The sequence below is a fragment of the Eptesicus fuscus genome, chromosome 12 (assembly GCF_027574615.1).
Source record: "Eptesicus fuscus isolate TK198812 chromosome 12, DD_ASM_mEF_20220401, whole genome shotgun sequence".
In the NCBI taxonomy this organism is placed as follows: Eukaryota; Metazoa; Chordata; class Mammalia; order Chiroptera; family Vespertilionidae; genus Eptesicus; species Eptesicus fuscus.
Window position 1 is genome coordinate 65,696,937 of NC_072484.1, and position 19,360 is coordinate 65,716,296.

Here is a 19,360-nt window from a genome sequence, read left to right on the forward strand (position 1 = left end):
AGGAGGCTAGTTAGGCACCAGTCCAAGCCTCACCCTGGACGAGGAGCTGTGGGGTAGCTGAGGCTCTCTGCCAGTCTCCAACACACACACACACACACACACACACACACACACACACACACACACGGCCTGGCTGGGTGACCTTGGGCAAGTCACTTTCCTACTCTGAGCCTCAGGTCTGCCTCTGCAAACCTCCCTCCAGGGCTGTCATTAGAGTTACCAATAAACATGTATTTAAAAAGAATTTTGTAACCCAGGCCTCATAAATTGGCAGTTCAAGTCTCAGGAGCCAATACAATGACTACTTGTTGCCAATATTTTGAAGTGGGGGATTTCGCATAGAGAGCCTCATTTCCAGCTTCCCTTGAAAATTAGAAGGTTGGTTACTTGCGGCCTACATTCCTGCCTGGTAATGTAATGCTGTGGTTCTGTTTTGCCAAGCATGTGGCCATTGCTCCAGGGTCCCCATCCACCCGATTCAGGCCCCTGGATCAGGGATGTGTCCCTCATAGAAATACTGGGTGCTTAGCTGTGTGGCTTTTGGCCCTTCTTCATATCCTTTGGTGGAATTTCCAATATCTTTCCCCCTCTAGGTACTATAAACCACTTAATATTTAATTAGTTAACTAATAAGTCCAATCAGGACTTAAAAAAATATATGCTAAGCCACACTGTTTTGGACCCTGGGTATACAATATTGAACAAAGCAACAATGGTGCCTGCCCTCAGGGAGCAATCAGACATGACTCAGCACACAGATTAATGCATCATCACAAACTGTGATAGAAACTCTGAAGGGGGAAGAATACATATTCACAAATATGGAATCCAAGCTTTTTTACAGAGACTTACTCTGGGCCAGCCTGTACTGAGAGGTAAGGAACGTGGAATGAAACCAGATATGGTCATTGTGTGCAGGCAGCTCTGAGGGTGTCAGAAATGTGGGCACATCAAGAGATCCTGATCATTTCAGCCTGCGAATTGAAAGCCCAGGGTACTTGTTAGAGGAGAGGCACTTACCTTACTCTGGGAGCATAATATATAAAGAATGCCTGCAAACCAACAAGAAAAAAATACAATAGACAAAAATAGAGTATGATCAGGAAAGTCATGGGAAAGGAAATAGAAATGGCTCTTAATTAATGAAAACATACTTAATCTCAGATAAATAAAAGTTTAAAACACATTGAGATATTTGGGATGAGTAAAATTAGATTATGATGATGGTTGTAACTCCATAACTTTATTAAAACTCATTGAAATGTAGCATTTAAATTAACTTTATGGTATGTAAATTATCCCACAATAAAGCTGTTTGAAAATAAACTAAAAACCACTTTGAGGTACCATTTTATACTATCAGAATTAGCAAATATCAAAGCATTTGATTACATACTATGTTCCTAAGGGGCTGGGGGAGACAAGTTGGTGGGAGTGTCAATTGATGAACTCTTGGAGTGACACTATCAAATTTACAAAAGCATTTATGCTTTAAGCCAAGAATTCCACTTATAGGACTTTACATGATATGCTCTTACTCTTGTGAATGTTTAAGGAAATTCACTGCAGTTTTGTATATTATGGCAAATGATTGGAAGCAAAAGATGCTTATCTAAAAGAAATTGTTACAAAGTATTATACAGCCAAACAGTGGATGTCATGCTGCTGTCACAAAAGAAAGAAAAAGAAAGAGAGAGAGAGAGAAATAAGAAAAAGCGGGTCTTTATGTACAGACATTGAATGATCCCAAGGTAGACTTAGTAGAAAAATAAGAGTAGAAGGTAAGTGTGGATGCCACCGTTTGGTTAACAATAGAGGTAAAGAGAGAAGATATACACATATTTGTTCACATATTTATAGAATTTCCCTGGATAGAAAACAAGAGAAACTGTTAACAATAGTTGGCACTTACAAAAGGATGTAGGTTTGGGTGGCTGGGGATAGGGAGAGGAGAAAGGGTTAACTGTAAGCTTTGATTACTACTGAAATTAGATAGATGATAGGTAGGTAGGTAGGTAGATAGATAGATAGATAGATAGATAGATAGATAGATATTGAAATAGAGATAAATGTATACAAACATTTATGCATATATATCCTATACAAAAAATAAAGATTAAAAACAAAAATGAAAAAAAAATATATTAAAAAATAAAGATGGAGAAGAACAGAAGTTTGCCAAGAAGAGAAGTCAGGGGATAAATTCCCTGCTGGCTAGAACATAGGGGAACAAGATCTCCTGCCCTATTGGCTGGGTAAGTTGCTACGAGGACGTTGCAGAGTAACTCAGCTGTATCTAATACAGTTGGAAATACTGATGCCACATGACCTGGCAGTTCCTCTTCTAGGTGTATGAGAAATCCTCACATGAATAAAAGAGATGTAGGCACTATCCGTGTTATTTTATTTTCCATCACCATTTATCCCCCCCTCCCATACCCTCTTCTACCTCCATGCACCCCCTACCCCTGCAATCACTCATGGGGCGCTATTTGTAAAATAAAGAAAAAGTTTTCAAAGAAACTTTGGAGTCAAGCAAGTAGCCCATCTCAAGGGAGCTGCATATACAAACAGTGGGGCATTCTTCGCATGGAATGCCTTGCAGCAATTACATTGTATGGATAGTTGTAAGGCAAATAAGGTTTCAGTCAAAGAACTGGCAGACTTTTTTAAAAATATATTTTTATTGATTTCAGAAAGGAGGGGAGAGGGAGAGAGAGAGAGGAAAATCAATGACGAGAATCATTGATCGGTTGCCTCCTGCACACCCCACACAGGGGATCAAGTCCACAAGCTGGGCATGTGTCCTGACTGGGAATCAAACCGGGACCTCCTGGTTCATAGGTCAACGCTCAACCGCTGAGCCACACCAGCCGAGCTTGGCAGAATTTCTAACACAAAATAGTACTGTACGTTGTTTATGGAAATGAAGCATATGAAGTAAAAGTATAAAAGCATAAATGGGATTAAATCTTCTGGAAGATTTAAAACTAAGATCTGGAAAACAGCAAGCCATGCCATGTTCTTGGATGGAAAAATTTAATACCATAAAAATGTCAATTCTCATATATTTTTGTGTAAATTTAATATAATTCAAATTAGAATACCAACAGGGTGGTTTTTTTAAAACCTGGATTAAATGACCTGAAAGATCATGTGGCAGAATAAATGCCCAAGAATAACTAAGGAAAATTGCAAATAGAATAACATGAGATTTTCACCTTACTGGAATTAAGGACATATTATAAAGCCACTACAAGCAAATCAATATGGCATTGGCAGAGGAATAAGCAATTTAAAATAATAGAGAATCTAAAAATAGATTCCAGTCTATATGAGAATGTAGCATATGACCAGGATAGTATTTCCATTCAATGGGAAGGGGTAGATTGTAAAATAAATGGTGTCGACCCATGTGGAAGAAAATAAAATTCAACCCCTCTTATGCGTCTAAATAAATTCCAGATGAATTAAAATTTAAATGTGAAAAAAATAAATAACTACCAATCTTGCAAATCTCTCTGAGGAGACGTGCAGTCTAGACAGAGGCAACAGTATGTTTGAAGGGCAGTGGGTGAAAGGGCCAAGCATGTTCTGGAAGAGGCAGGAGCTCTGTGTGACTGGAATGAAGGGAGAGGCCAGGTGTGCGGGGCGGCTCTCCAGCAGTCTCTGACACAAACATGTATGTCCAGAGTTCTTGTAAAGACTACCACTAGTTTAGCTGACACACAGTAGGTGCTCAATAAATGTTGGCTTCTTCCTTTGCTCTTCTGGTCTGCACATCTTGCTTCTCTCCTCAGTGGCCTTTCTCTGCCCCCAGACTCCAAGGATGAGCTTCACTCCCTAGAGAAAGACCCCGTGCATTTTTTCCCCCGTAGCATTTACTACAACTACTTATTTGTTCATTGTCCATCACTCTCCGTTCTAATATAAACCACATAAGAAGAGGGACCAGATCTTTAGGGTCCACCCAGGAAAATAGAAACCACTTGGAAAGATTAAAACTTAATTTCGAACTTTAAATGCAAGGATGTGATTGTGTAAGCAATGAAGCTGCTAAGAACAGGGGACCCCAGTGAGGCAAGCCAGAAAGAAGTAGCAGGAAGCTGACACCTCCCCCAGGGCTGGAGAGAAAGAAAGGGGGTGGTGTTTTCCAAGTCCAGGGCCTGGGGTGACCCAGAGGGTGTTCAACAGGCCTGTACTGCGAGAGGCGGAGCCACAGAAGAGACGTAGCCACAACCAGAGTGGCCACCTAAGACAGGGCTGGGGAGAAACACTCTGCCTTCTCCTTTTCTCTGCTCCTCTATATACCCCTCCAGAGCCTCCATTGGTTGAATCCAGCAGGGAGCCACCTGCAAGAGTGGGCTCCCCATCCCCCACCACACAACACAGAACAGAGCAGGGGAGAGCCAGGGATAGCTCTGAAGAAAAACTAGCTGGAGGTGGCACTGGGACCTTGTTCGTCTTGTCTATCTGTATATCAGAGCTTCAAAGACATAGCCTGGCACACAGTAGGACCTCATTCAACAGTGAAAGAATAGATTGGGGTTCTCAACTCATCACATGCAGAAAGCTACTTAGAGCCCACAAAACAACTTTAGTCCCAGGAGGGCATCCTGGGGGCCAGGTCCGCAGAGGCCGGCACATCCCAGGTGGGCAGTATGGCCACTAAGTTCTGCTCGGCCAGCATCTGAGAGGATCCCTCCAATTCCAGGATTCAGCTTAACTTGCTCAACTCCTATCCAGTGGGGGCTGTCCTCTTCTCAGGCTCCATTAGCACCCAGCATCCTCCACGATGAGTGTCTCTCCTGCCAGAGCAGGGAGAGAACATCCTCACCTGAGAGACAGAGACAAAGAAACAAAGAGACTGAGAGAGAGAGAGAGAGAGAGAGAGAGAGACAGAAAGAAAGACAGAGACAGAGAGACAGGAAGAGAGGGAAGAAGCCCTGTGAGCAGCTGCTTTCTGCCCGCATGGCCCTGCATACACTCACACTGGGCACAGGACGGTCCCAGCCTCCAGTAGAACATGTCAGGCAAGACCTGTGGGGAGCACTTGGATGCTACTAGACGGGCTTCCAACCGTCAAAGGAGCCATAGCACGTTCTGTGGTCCAGCACGTGAATGGGCAGCTTCATCCACATCCTGTAGAAGACTTGGAGGGATTGACTGATAGGTCCAAATGTTGGTGGGAAGGTGGCGCAAGAAGCGTTCCATGAGCCGCTGGTGGGAGCGAGTCTGCATCCATGCACCTTGGAGAGGATTTTGGCGATACTAATAAAGAGATGCATACGCGTCAACTCGGCGGTTCCACTCGCAGGTACAGCTCTCGGCAGCACCAATTGAAACGTCCACAACCACAGGAACAACACTCCTGGAAACAACCCAAAAGTCTGTTCACAGGGAGAGGATAAAACAGCAACGCCATTCATCAGCGTGGCGGAATCTCACCAACGAGACTGAGAGAGAGAAAGCAAGTCACAGGACACATGTAGATTCCATTTAAACAGTGTCTAAAAACAGATAAAATGCTTTTATACATTCTGTGGTTTTGCGTACCCATTTGTGCACAAGGCTGTGAAGACAAAACTGGGGTACACAGCACGTAGTGGGTGACCTAAGGCAGCTTCAAGAGTGGTGTGGATGCAAAAGGTTTTCACCGCATAGGCAGGCGTTAGAACGAGCATGGGTCCTGAGCCAGCCTGAAGCGCCACCCTGGCCAGCTGCTGGGAGGAAATCGCAGTGCCCAACCTGACCATGAATTCACGCTCAATAAATGGAGCTGTTATTATCATTTATGTCATTCGTATATCACTCTCACTTTATAGGTGGATGGAGACCCAGGGACGGAGGCCAATTGTACTGGGACACGCAGTCTGTGGGTAACAAAGCTGGGACTTGATCCAGGCCTCCTGGTCATTTCCACCCCTCAAAGTTGCAACTTAATATTCCGTGCTTTTCAAGTCTGCCTAGGACTACTGGGGGCAATTTTCGTTTTGGACAAGAGAGAAACATGAGAAGGATTGTCTCTTTCCCTCTGGTTGGGCTAAACTGTGTCCACTATGTTGAAGTCCTAAGCCCCAGTACCTCAGAATATGACGGTATTTGGAGATAGGTCTTTCAAAGAGGTAATCAAGGTGAAATGAGTTCATATGAGTGGGCCCTAATCCAATAGGATTAGTGCCCTTATAAGAACAGGATTTAGGACACAGGCATACACAGAGAGACAACCAAGTGAACACACAGGGTGAAGACGGTCATCTGCAAGCCAAGGAGAGAGGCCTCAATGAAACTAACCCTACCAACACCTTGATCTCAGGCTTCCAGCCTTCAGGGCAGTGAGGGAATAAATGTCTGTTGTTTGAGTGCCCGGGTCCATGGTACTTGTGAGGGCAGCCCTAGGAAATGAACATGCGTTCTTTGAACAAACTAGTGCTAGCACCGGAGTTATGTGGGTGTGTGGCAGCTCCCTGGGGGATGCCAGGGAATAAACTAGAACCCCGAGGATGCTGAGCAGAAAGAGGAAAGAATCTGTGTCCCTGAGAACATAATTGAGCTGTCACACTAAGTCAGTGCACCAGCTGCTATGAGTGTTGATTACTTAAGACTCACGTTTACCCCTTCCATGCAGCCTTCAGAATCAGCCTCTTCTGATTACAGCCCTCTCTGTGAGGCAGCCTGAGAGACAAAAGGCCCCTAGCCCTTGCCTCCAGAGAGAACTAACTTTGTGATGCCATTTATTCCCCCGGAGCTCCCGACAGGATCAGGCTGAGAGCACATTCTGGCTAAGCTCCTTCCCACTTCCTGGCTCTGCTCCCCTTCCCCTCCAGGGTTCTCCGGAGAGCACTCTATAAACCAAGCGACATACACTCAAACCTTTGTCTCAGGCTCTGCTTTCAGGAAACCTGATCTGAGACAGAGGTGAAGGGTCTGTGGTACCATGTGACAATTGGAGGCAGAGTTCACGAGGCTGTTGGACACATAGAAGCCAGGAAAGAGGCCAGGGCTAGAAAGAGCTATTAGGAAGCAATCTGCATCCTCACACTTCATTCTTCCTGTGACATGGTGAGAGAGGCCATATCTAAATGCTAATGTGTTTATGAAATCACTGAACTGGTATTTCTCTGCCTTTAACAGTGAAAAAGCCAAGGACCCAAGGAGACCTCTAAAAGGGCAGAGAAGAGAAACGCCCTGATGGTCTTTGCCAGGATGATGCCTCTCAGAAGCAGGCCAGTCTTACACACACACACACACACACACACACACACGCAGGCACTTTTTAAAAAAGCTTCTCCAATTTTACCAAGTGTATCAATTTATTTACTGGATCTAAGGAACATTTTTATGGGAGATAGTCCTCTTGTCACTGTATTTTACAAATGATAATGGAAACGTGGCCTTTAGTGAAATGATCTTTAAGCAAATTGGCTGCTTGGAAGAGCTGGCCTTAGTGGATGGATTTGGGGTGAATTGATCCAGAGCTGTTCTGTTCATTGGCTTCAGGAGGGCTGAAGGCCAATGCTGTGCCCCTAAAAGATAGGTCCTTCTCTCAGCCTGTGAGAGCCCATCTCTGCAGATTGTTGGGCCCTTCAACTTCAACTCCTGGAATCTAATTCGTAGATTCTATTGAGTATTTCTCCCCTGATAGGGACCCTGATTAGGAATGTAAAGGTGTTTAATTCAGACTCACAGACTCTAGCTGAAAGGGACCCATAGGACCCAGAAGAACAACCCTTTAGAGAGCCAGGAAGTCCTTCATTGACACCTCTACCTGGTGGTCTTCTAGCCTCTCTTGATAACAGGCTCCCTCCTTCAAAGAAGACCCTTCAGAGCTGACTATGAGAAAGGTCTTCACATAATGTTGAACCCTGTTTCCCTGAAAGTCTCCCTATCGCTTCTGATTCTGACTTCTGAGACCATAGGTCCCATATTTCCTTCTGCCTAAGACAGCCCTATAAACTTGGGAACAGGAACTTGACAAAAAGCTGAATCTTAAATCAGCAATAGGGAAAGCTAAGAACTCACTCAACTGACACCAGAGACTCCTCAAGGCATCAAAAAAGGCAGCACTGGCTGTATCTAGAATTGTAAATAAGTGGATGAAAAACATAAGGAAAATTATTTCCTACCTAAAAGCCTATACCCAGCCAAACTATCAACCAGGTATAACAATAAATACAGACATTCTCAGACATGCAAGCTCCCAAAAAAGTTGTCTTCCACATACCCCTTTTCATAAATCTCTGGAGGTTGTGTATTGCCATAATGAAAGAAAATCAAGAGAAAGAAAGGCCTGGCATAGAGAAAATAGAAGATCCAACAACAAAGGAATGAAATGAAGGAAATTCCCAGGCTCCAGATAGGCTCCAGGTAGGGGAAGAAGGAGCAGGCCAAAGAGAGTCAGAGGATGTGATACCAAGAAATGGAAACTGAGAGAATATGTGATGCATCTAAACACCTTAATATGGTAGCTAGACAATTTGCTGAGTGAGTGGTTAACTTAGCAGTAAACTTATATAGAAAATTAAACAAAGAGAACAGAAACCCAAAACAAATTAACTCCAGGGTAAAAAACAGCAACCATAAGATAGTGGCAGAGTAGGTGAAACTTACACCCACCTTCTCCCAGTACCAAACCGGAATTACAACTAAATTATAAAATAATCAACCTGCATAACCAACTGAAGACTAGCTGAACAGAAGACTTATAACTAAGGGTTACAGAAGAAGCCACACTGAGACTGGTAAGAGTGGAGAGGCAAAGCCTGGTCCTGCACCCACATGATATGGTTGAGAATCTGGAGGGAATATCTCAGCTGCAAAAGTACCATCTGAGGCCCTGGCTGGTTTGGCTCAGTTAGTTGTCATGGGTTTGATTCCTGGTCAAAACCACGTACCTCGGTTGCAGGTTCAATCCCCAGCCACAATGGTTAGAGTGAGAGCGGAGGGCAACACAATCTCTCTCTCTCTCTTTCCCTCTCTCTACCCCCCTCCCCATCCCTTCCACTCTCTAAAAAAATCAATGGAAACAATATCCTCACCCGGGGAGTAAGGATTACACACACAAAAAAGTACTCTCTGAGGAGTGAGGGGTCTCAACCCACTGCTGAGCTCCCCAACCCTGAGCACCAGAGCCAGGAAGAAGGGCCCAAATAACAACTGGCTGTGAAAATCAGTGGGGATTCTGTCTGCCATGTAAAGATGAGAGTCTGATGAAAACCCGGACACCTCTTAAAGGGCCAGTGCACAAAATCTCGTTCACAGCCCCTCACCCTGGGTTCCAGCAAAGGGAAGGGGGCTAAGAGTGGACTTGAGTCATACAGGGAGACTGGGTGGTGTGGCTTTGGGGAGAGAGATGGAGAAACAACTGCCAAGGTCTCTGTGCTGAGTCCCACATCCTCCACAAATACCATCTTTCTTGAGTCGAGCACTCCCCTCTCCATGACATCAGCTTGGAAAAATGCACAAGCCCTACCTTCCAGACTCCATATGGCCCAGGCCTGGCGAGCCTGGGCCCAAAGTACAGACTTCCTCCGAGGGCCCTTGAGGAGGTCTGGGAAGACTCAGGGGGTGTCAGAGATGCACGGGGAGAAACTGAGGCTCTAGGGTGGGGGCCATTTTTCCTTCGCATGCCCAACCTGTGATACCATTTTTATGCAGGGTCCTCCCTCCACATGGCCAAAACCTAGTTGGTTTTAGCCTGATGAATTCTGCTGGCCTCACTCTGATGGCTCCCTGAGACAAGTCCCACCATAAAGGCCCACAGGCCCCAGATGGCTGGCTGCTGGCCTGGTGTGCCCTGAGACTTTTTGCTCAGTGGACTCAGACCAGTAGTGGTGCCGAATTTCAATCTGTATCAACCTGGTGAATACCACTTGCCACTACCTGATGACTCAACAAGACCTACCTCACAAAACTTGTGTACCACCAGAGACTCTTTAGTGACTGAAGAGGCAGCTAGCAGGGGAATGTAGATCTCAGGGTTCCTTGGGCCTTTTGTTGACCTGCCCCAGGGCTCAGTACTAATGGGCGCTGACCTTGGCATGCAGCTTGGCCCCTCCCACCTGTACCCAGGCCCAGCAAAGGCTACAAACTGTGAGTTGCTTTGTAGTTCTAAACAGGTAACCCAGGGCAAGTCACAGGCAAGGTCTGACATTGATCAGCACTGAAGTCTCTTTCAAGAGTCACAGATCCAACACACCCAGTGGTAGTCTTCAGACCACATTAGCGTAAGTGGAACACCCAAAGGAAGACAAGGTACAGGGCAGTCACCAGACCCTGCTGGAATGAATTCTGCTTCATGGGGTTAGCCCCTGCAAAGTAGATCGTACACTGTGGTCAGGGTCAATCTCATAGTCAACCAGCCTGAGGGTTAACCCCACCCACAGATGGGCAACAGCAATCAAGTCTCAGTTATAGCAGGAGGGCTCACATAACCCACACAAGTCTGAAGCATCTAGCTCAGACTGCCACTGAGCCACACAGGACAGCTGCTACATAAGGCCACCATATCAAGACTGGGCAACATAGAAGACCTACCTAACACAGAGAAACAAATAAAGAGAGGCAGGCCATGGCCAGTGTGACTCAGTTAGTTGGACTGTTATCCTATACACCAAAAGGTTGCAGGTTTGATTCCTGGTCAGGGCACATGCCCAGGTTGCGGGTTCAATCCCAAGCAGGTGTGAAGGAGGCAGCCAATCGATGTTTCTCTCTCTCTCCCTCTCCCTTCCTTTCTCTCTCTCTAAATTCTTTTTTTTTAAAAAAAAAAACTTAAATTTTTAAAATTAAAAAATAATGAAATCAGTGAGGATATCCTTGAGTGAGGATTTAAAAATTAATAATAATAATTTAGCCCTGGCTGGTGTGGCTAAGTAGGTTGGGTGTTGTCCCATGCACTGAAAGGTTATAGGTTCTATCCCCAGTCAGGGCACGTGTCCAGGTTGTGGACTCGATCCTCAGTAGGGGGCATGCAGGAGGCAGCCAATCGACGTTGCGCTCTCACATCAATGTTTCTCTCTTCCTCTCCTTTCCTATCTCTCTAAAAATCAATTACAAATCTTTAAAAACTAATAATTAAAAATAATGAAAGAAGGGAAGCTAAAATGATGACACAACGAAACATGCCCCAAATAAAGGAACAGGAGAAATCCCCAGAAAAAGAACTAAATTAAATGGAGGCAAGCAATCTACCAGATACAGAGTTCAAAAACTATGGTCCTTAGGATGCTCAAGAAACTTAGGGGAAGAATGGATGAACTCAATGAGAATTTAACAATAAGATAGTAAGCATAACAAAAGACAGACACCATAAAAACCCATCAGAATACAATATCTGAAATAAAGAATACACTAGAAGAGCCCTAACTGGTTGGGCTCAATAGATAGACCGTTGGCTTGCAGACTAAAGGGTTCCGGTTCAATTCTGGTCAAGGGCACGTACCTGAGTTACAGGCTACTCCCCGGTCCTGGCCCTGATCAGGGTGCATGAAAGAGGCAACCTGTGAATATGAAGAAGAAGGAGGAGGAGGAGGAGGGGAAGACAAGTCAACAGCCGATTAGATGAAGCAGAGAACCATATCAATAATTTGGAAGGTAAGGTAGCAGAAAACACCCAATAAGAGAATCAAAAATAATTCGAGAAAATGAAAATAACTTAAGGGACGTCTGAAACAAATGAAGCATAACAACATTCACATCGTGGGGGTACCAGAAGGAAAAAATAGAGAGCAAAAGATTGATAATTTATTTGAAGAAATAAAAAATAAATAAAATTGAAGCAGAAATAAAGACTTTCCCAGATCAAAAAACAAACAAACACCACTAAAAGAGTTTATTACCACCAAACCAGTATTATAAGAAATGTTGAAACCGTTTCCAGAGGAAGAAAGAAAGGCAGATCCAAAATTGTGGTGGAAAAGGTAGAGGCTATACTCACCTCCTCCCAGAACCAAAGTGAAATTACAACTAAATTATAAAGCAATCATCCTGAATAACTAACTGAAGACTAGCTGAAGAGAAGTCTTATAACTAAGGATTTACAGAAGAAGCCACATTGAGACTGGTAGGAAGGGCACAGATGTTAAAGGGACTGGCCCGCTTTCATGAGTGGTAGCTGAGGTTTCAGAGGGATATCTCTAAGCTGGGTTGAGGGTTCCCTTTGCAAAGTGTAGGGTCTAAATATCAAGCCAGGCTCCACAGCCCAGAGCACCAGAGCTGGGAAGAGGTGCGTGCCCACATAACATCTGGCTGTGAAAAGCAGCAAGGTTTCTATTCCCCCAGAGAAAGACAGAAGTCTGCTTGAGACACATGCACCCTCTTAAAGGACCAATGCACAAAATTTCATTCACCTGGGCTCGAGTGGAGGGAGGGTGAGTGGACTAGAGCCACATGAGAAGAATCTGGAGTTATGTCTCTGAGTACAGAGCTGAGGGACAGCCACCAGGATTCCTGTGCTGAGACATTCCCCCATGCCACAGATGCCACCTTTCTTGGGTGAAGCACTCCCCTCTGTGTGACGTCAGTCTGGGGAAAAGCAATAGCTCCACCCTCTAAACTCCACCTTGTCATACCCCTGCAGAGCGTACACCCTGCTAAAAAGCACAACCAGAAACTCTTTTAGTGACTGAGCCTAACAGGTAGCTGACAAACAGGTGTGGATCTCGAGGTGCTTTGGAACTTTTGCTGAACTGCCACCAGGACAGATGCTAATAAAAGCCTGCCTTGATATGTAGCTTGGTCCTTCCCACATGCATTCAGGCCCAGAGGCAACCACAAACTGTGGATTGCTTGTAGCTCCAAACAGGTCGCCAGGGGCTAGTCACAGGCAGCATCTTACAATTGGTCTGTACCCAAAAGGCCCAAAACCAACACACTCAGTGGCCAGCTTCAGACAACATCAGAACAGGATCCAACAAGTTTCACAGGCAGCGTGTCCAAAAGGAGATTGCAGCATGCCAGACCCTGCTGAGGCAAATTCTAATGTGTGTGGTCAGCACAGCAGTTGCATGCCTTGATTCCGGTTGAGCCTCATAGTCAGCAAGCCTGAGGATTTATCCCACACACGAATGGGCCAAGAGCAATCAAGACTCAATGAAAACAGGAGCACCAACATAACCCACACAAGGGACATTACTGGAGCACCCAGCTCAGGTGATCAAGGAGACTGTACCACTGGACCCCCCAGGACACGTACTACATAAAGCCACCCACTAAGACTGGGAGTCATATCAGATCTATCTAATACATAGAAACAAACACAAAGGCAGCCAAAATAGGGAGACAATGAAACTGGCCCTAAATGAAAGAACAGAAGAAATGTGATCCTCTTTGGCTTCATCTTGTTTGGGAACCAATTTTAAGAAATAATGACTGAAAACTTCCCTAACCTGCTGAAGAAAAAAGATATACAAGTCCAGGAAGCACAGAGGGTCCCAAACTAAAGAGCTTCTGCACAGCAAAAGAAATCAGCATCAAAACTCACTGTATGGCCCTAGCCAGTTTTGCTCAGTGGATAGAGCGTTGGCCTGCAAACTGAAGGGCCCCGGGTTCGATTCTAGTCAAGGACACATGCCCAGGTTGTTGGCTCGATTCCCCCATAGGGGGTGTGCATGAGACAGCTGATCAATGATTCATTCTCATCATTGATGTTCCTGTCTCTCTCTTCCTCTCCCTTCCTCTCTGAAATCAATAAAAATATATTTTTTTAAAAACTCTCACTATATGGGAGAACATTCTCATCAATGATATATCTGATAAGGGGTTAATTTCCAAAATATACAAAGAACTTATATAATTCGACAAAAGGAAGACAAACAATCCAATTGAAAATGGGCAAAGGACCTGAATAGACACTTCTCCAAAGAGGACATACAAATGGCCAAGAGACATATGAAAAAATGCTCAACATCACTAATCACCAGAGAGTTGCAAATTAAAATGACAATGAGTTACCTCCTCAAACCAGCCAGAATGGTTACCATAAAAAAATTGACAAACAAGTGCTGGCAAGGATGTAGAGAAAAAGGAAACCTAGTGCACTGCTGGTAGGCATGAAGACTGGTGTAGCCACTATGGGAAATAGCGTGGAATTTCCTCAAAAAATTATAGATGGAATTGCCATTTGACCCAGTGATCCCACCTCTAGGAATATATCCTAAGAAACTCAAAACACTAATCACAAAGAATATATGCACCCCTATGTTCATAGCAGTACAATTTACAATAGCCAAGATTTGGAAACAGCCTAAGTGCCCATCAGCAGATTAGTGGATAAAAAACAAACGAACAAACAAACAAACAAAACTGATACATTTACACAATGGAATAAAAAAGAACGAAATCTTACCATTTGGAACAGCATAGATGGATCTGGAGAGCATTATGCTAAGCGAAATAAGCCAGTCAGAGAAAGATAAATATCACATGATCTCACTCATATGTGGAATCTAATGAAGCAAATAAACTGATGATCAAAAATAGACCCAGTGTCATAGAAACATGAACAGACTGTTGAACCAACATTACTTATTGAAGAGACTGTCTTTATTCCATCGCATGCTCTTGCCTCATTTGTCAAATATTAATTGAGCATAGTGGTTTGGGTCGAATTCTGTGTTCTCTGTTCTATTCCATTGGTCTATATGTCTGTTCTTGTGCCAGTACCAGGCAGTTTTGAGAACAGTGGCTTTGTAGTAAAACTTGATATCTGATATTGTGATCCCTCCAACTTTTTCCTTCTTTCTCAAAATTGCTGCAGCTATTTGGAGTCTTTTTAGATTCCATATACATTTTTGGAATATTTGTTCTAGATCTGTGAAATATGCTGTTGGTATTTCAATAGGGACTGCATTGAATCTATAAAGTGCTTTGGATAGTACAGACACTTTAATGATGTTAATTCTTCCAGACCATGAACATGGTATATTCTTTCACTTGTTTTCCTTTTCCTCTGTCTCTTTTTTCAACATCACAGTTTTCCCAGTACAGGTCTTTTACCTCCTTCATTAAGTTTATTCCTAAGTATCTTAATTTTTTATTGCATTGGTAAATGGGCTTTTTTTTAGTTTCTCTTTCTGAGAATGCATTATTGGTGTATAAAATTTTCATTGATTTCTGGGTCTTAATTTTGTATTCTGCTGCATTGCTAAATTCACTTATTAAATCTAGTAATGTTTTGGTGGAGTCTTTAGGGTTTTCTATATACAATATCATGTCATGTATGAATAATGGCAGTTTTACTTCCTCCTTTCCAATTTGGATGCTTTTTATTTTTTCTTCTTTTCTAATCACTGTGGCTAGAACTTCCAGTGCTATGTTGAATAAGAGTGGTGAAAGGGGATATCCCTGTCTTGTTCCTGTTCTTAGGGCACATGGTTTTAGTTTTTGCCCAGTGAGTATGATGTTGGCTATAGGTTTGTCATATATGGTCTTTATTATCTTGAGGTATGATCCCTGCATTCCCACTTTGCTGAGAGTTTTTATCAAAAACTAGAGTCCCAGTGCACGGATTTGTGCACCTGAGGGGTCCCTCAGCCTGGCCTGTGACCTCTTGCAATCCGGGATCCCTCAGGGGATGTCAGATAGCCGGTTTTGGCCCCATCCCCACAGGCCCAATACAGACAGGAGGGAGCCTGATCCTGTGCATTGAGCATCTGTCCCCTGGTGGTCAATGCACGTCATAGTGACTGGTTGACTGGTCATTCGGTCGTTCAGTTGCTTTTATATATACATATATAGATGTGTGTTGGATTTTGCTGAATGCTTTTTCTGCATCTATTATTATCATCATGTGATTTTTGTCTTTCAGTTTGTTCATGTGATGTATCATATTTATTGATTCACAAAAATTGTACCAGCTTTGCATCCCTGGAATAAATCCCACCTGGTCATGTTGTATAACCTTTTTAATATACTTTGATTTGCAAATATTTTGTTGTGTATTTTAGCATCTATGTTCATCATGAATACTATCTGTTATTCCCTTTTTTTGTACTGTCTTTATCTAGTTTTGGAATTAGACTAATGCTGGCCTCTTGGATTTAAAAAAAAATTATTTCAGAGAGGGAGAGGGAGAGATAGAAACATCAATGATGAGAGAGAGTCATTGATCAGCTGCATCTTGCACACCCCACACTGGGGATTGAGCCTGCAACCTGGGCATGTGCAATGACCAGGAATCTAACCGTGACTCCCTGGTTCATAGGTCGATACTCAACCACTGAGCCATGCCATCTGGGCCTCTTGGATTTTTTGAAATGGTTTGAAGAAGATAGGTGTTAGTTCTTCTTTGAATGTTTAGTACAACTACCCTGTGAAGCCATCCGGACCAGGGCTTTAGTCAGCTGGGAATTTTTTTTTATTACTGCTTCAATTTCATTCGTTATCAATTTATTCAGGTTTTCTGATGCTTCCTGTTCAGTTTTGGAATATTATATTTTTCTAGAAATTTGTCCATTTCATCCATGTTGTCCAGCTTATTGACATACAGTTGTCCATAGTATTTTCTTACAATCCTTTGTATTTCTATGTTGTCAGTTATTACTTCACCTCTTTCATTTCTGACTTTATTTATTTGGGTCCTCTCTCTTTGTTTCTTTTCTTTTCCTTTTTTTAAAGTACAATTTCCATTTCTTTTTATACCAGAGAACTTATCCTCACTCCTTAAGGATTTAGCTCCTTACAGGGGCTTTGGTGGAGGTTGGGGGCAGCACCTGCAGGTCTAAATTGGGATGCAGGTGTTCAGTCCTTCTGGGCTTCATGGGAATGATTCCTGACTACCTTGCTGTGAATGGCACAGCTCACACAGTAATGTAGCTTCACATACAGCTTGGAAAGCACATAGGTATCGAAGACACTCACTTCGGAGATGTCCCTAACAGCTGTGGCTTCTACTATGTTTTGAATGACAAACTTCTTAATGGCCTTGTCCTTGGGCACACACCAGGCACAGTTGATTTTATATAGGCTGCATATGACCTCGGCCTTTTTGGACACAACTGTTATTCCTTCTTTTCTTGGTCATCTTGAAAATGAGGACCTGAAAGAGGACCTCTCTCTTTGTTTCTTAATGAGTCTGGCTAAAGGATCATCAATCTTGTTTATCTTTTTGAAGAACCAGCTCTTGGTTTCATTGATCTTTTCTATTGTTTTTATTTGTTTGTTTGTTGTTTGTTTGTTTGGGTATTTTTTTTTTTTTAGTCTCTATGTTATTTATTTCCACTCTCATCTTTATTATTTCCTTACTTCTATTTCCTCTTGGGTTTTACTGTCTGTTCTCTTTATAATTCTTTTAGTTGTATGGTTAGATTGTTTATTTGAGCTTTTTCTTGTTTCTGGAGGTAGACCTGTAATGCTATGAACTTCCCTCTCAGAACTGCTTTGGCTGTGTTCCATAGATTTTAGGTTGTTTTGCGCTCATTTTTATTTGTTTCCAGGAGGATTTTTACTTCTGCCTTGATTGCATTGGTAACCCATTCATTGTTTAATAATATGCTATTTAGCCTCCATGTGTTTAAATGTTTTTTAGTGTTTTTATTGTAGTTGATTTCTAGTTTCATGCCATTGTGATCCAAGATGATGCTTGATATGATTTCAATCTTCTTGAACTCATAGAGACTTAGTTTGTGTCCTAAAATGTGGTCTATCTTTGGGAATGACACCCTCACACTTGATAAGAATGTATATTCTGTAGCTGTGGAGTAAAATGTTCTGTAAATGTCAATTAATTGCATCTGATCTAGTGTGTCGTTTAGGATTGCTGTCTCCTTGGTGATTTTTTTGTCTAGAAGATCTATCCAGTGATGTCAGTGGGCTGTTAAATTCCCTTACTATGGTTGTATTGCTACTGATCTCCCCCTTAATGTCCTCTGGAAGTTTTGTTTGTTTATTTTTTATTTGGGTGCTCCTGTATTGGGTGCATAGATGCTTACCAGGTTTATATTATCTATCTGTATTGATTCCTTTAGTATTATGTAGTGAGCTTCATTGTCTCTTGTTATGGTGTTTGTTTGGAAATCTGTTCTGTCAGATATGAGTATTGCTACCTCAGCTTTTTTTTTTTTTTCATTTGCATGGAAAAATTTTTTTCATCCCTTCACTTTCATCATGTGTGAGTCTTATTCTGAGGTGTGTCTCACGTAGACAACATATATATGGTTTTTGTTTTCTTACCATTCAGCTACCCTATGTCTTTTGATTGGAGCACTTAAGACATTTACATTTAAGGTTATTATTGATAGATATTTATTGCCATTTTTCTTTATGCCTATGTTCCTCTCTTTCTATTTTTTCTTTTTCTTACACCAATTCCTTTAGCATTTCTTGCAGTGCTGGTTTGGTGGTAATAAACTCCTTTAGCCTTTTCTTGTCTACAAAGCTCTTCATTTCAACTACAATTTTGAATGATAGCCTTGCTGAATAGAATAGTCTTATATTCAGTCCCCTGTTTTTCATTACTTGGAATACCTCATTCCACTCCTTTCTGGTCTGAAGTGTTTCTTTTGAGAAATCAACTGACAGTCTGATGGGAACTCCCTCGTTGGTAACTTTCTGCCACACTCTTGGAGCCTTTAAGATTCTTTCTTTGTCTTTGACAATTGCCATTTTAACCTTTTTCACTTGGATGTCGAGATTAAAATTACTCTTTGAATGTATCAATAATTTGAAATATTAAAAAATCCAAATAAATAAGTTTGTATGAAAAGAAACTCCAGTTTTTTATTCTACTGCCGTGCTTTATAAAATCTGGGGTATTTAAAAAATTAAATCCTGAGTAGAATAAAGGAATCAAGAAAAAAGCAAGCGAGTGCAAAGGGTTAATTATGATGTGTCTAGGTATGGGTCTTTTAGGGTTCATCTTGATTGGGACTCTGTGTTTCCTGAACTTGAGTGACTTTTTCCTTCACCAGGTCAGGGAAGTTTTCTGTCATTATTTCTTCAAACAGGTTCTCTATTCCTTACTCAGATTTTTCTCCTTCTGGTACCCCTTTTTTGGTTTAAGGCACTCTGAAGACTGCCCTGACAAGGGTGGCCAGGAGAATAGAGTTGGCTTGAATAGACTAACATCAACAAGTAGAAACCACTTGTTCACATAGTAAATATTTGAATTAGTTTGGTCTACACCTTTAGAAACCCTTGAGTCCAACAGGACTCCTCTGTGATTTACGGTAACATACTATCCTATGGTGGGCCCCCAGGGAACAAATGTCAAAAGGTTTATTGGGAAGCTTTCAAAATCACCACTTTGCAAGGGAACAAGGGAAATAGGATTGGACATAAAAAGAAGTTGAACTGTGATGCAGTCACTAGAGGACTCAGCCAATCTCACAGAAAGCTTTAGGCCTGGGGTGGCCCTCAGAGTTGT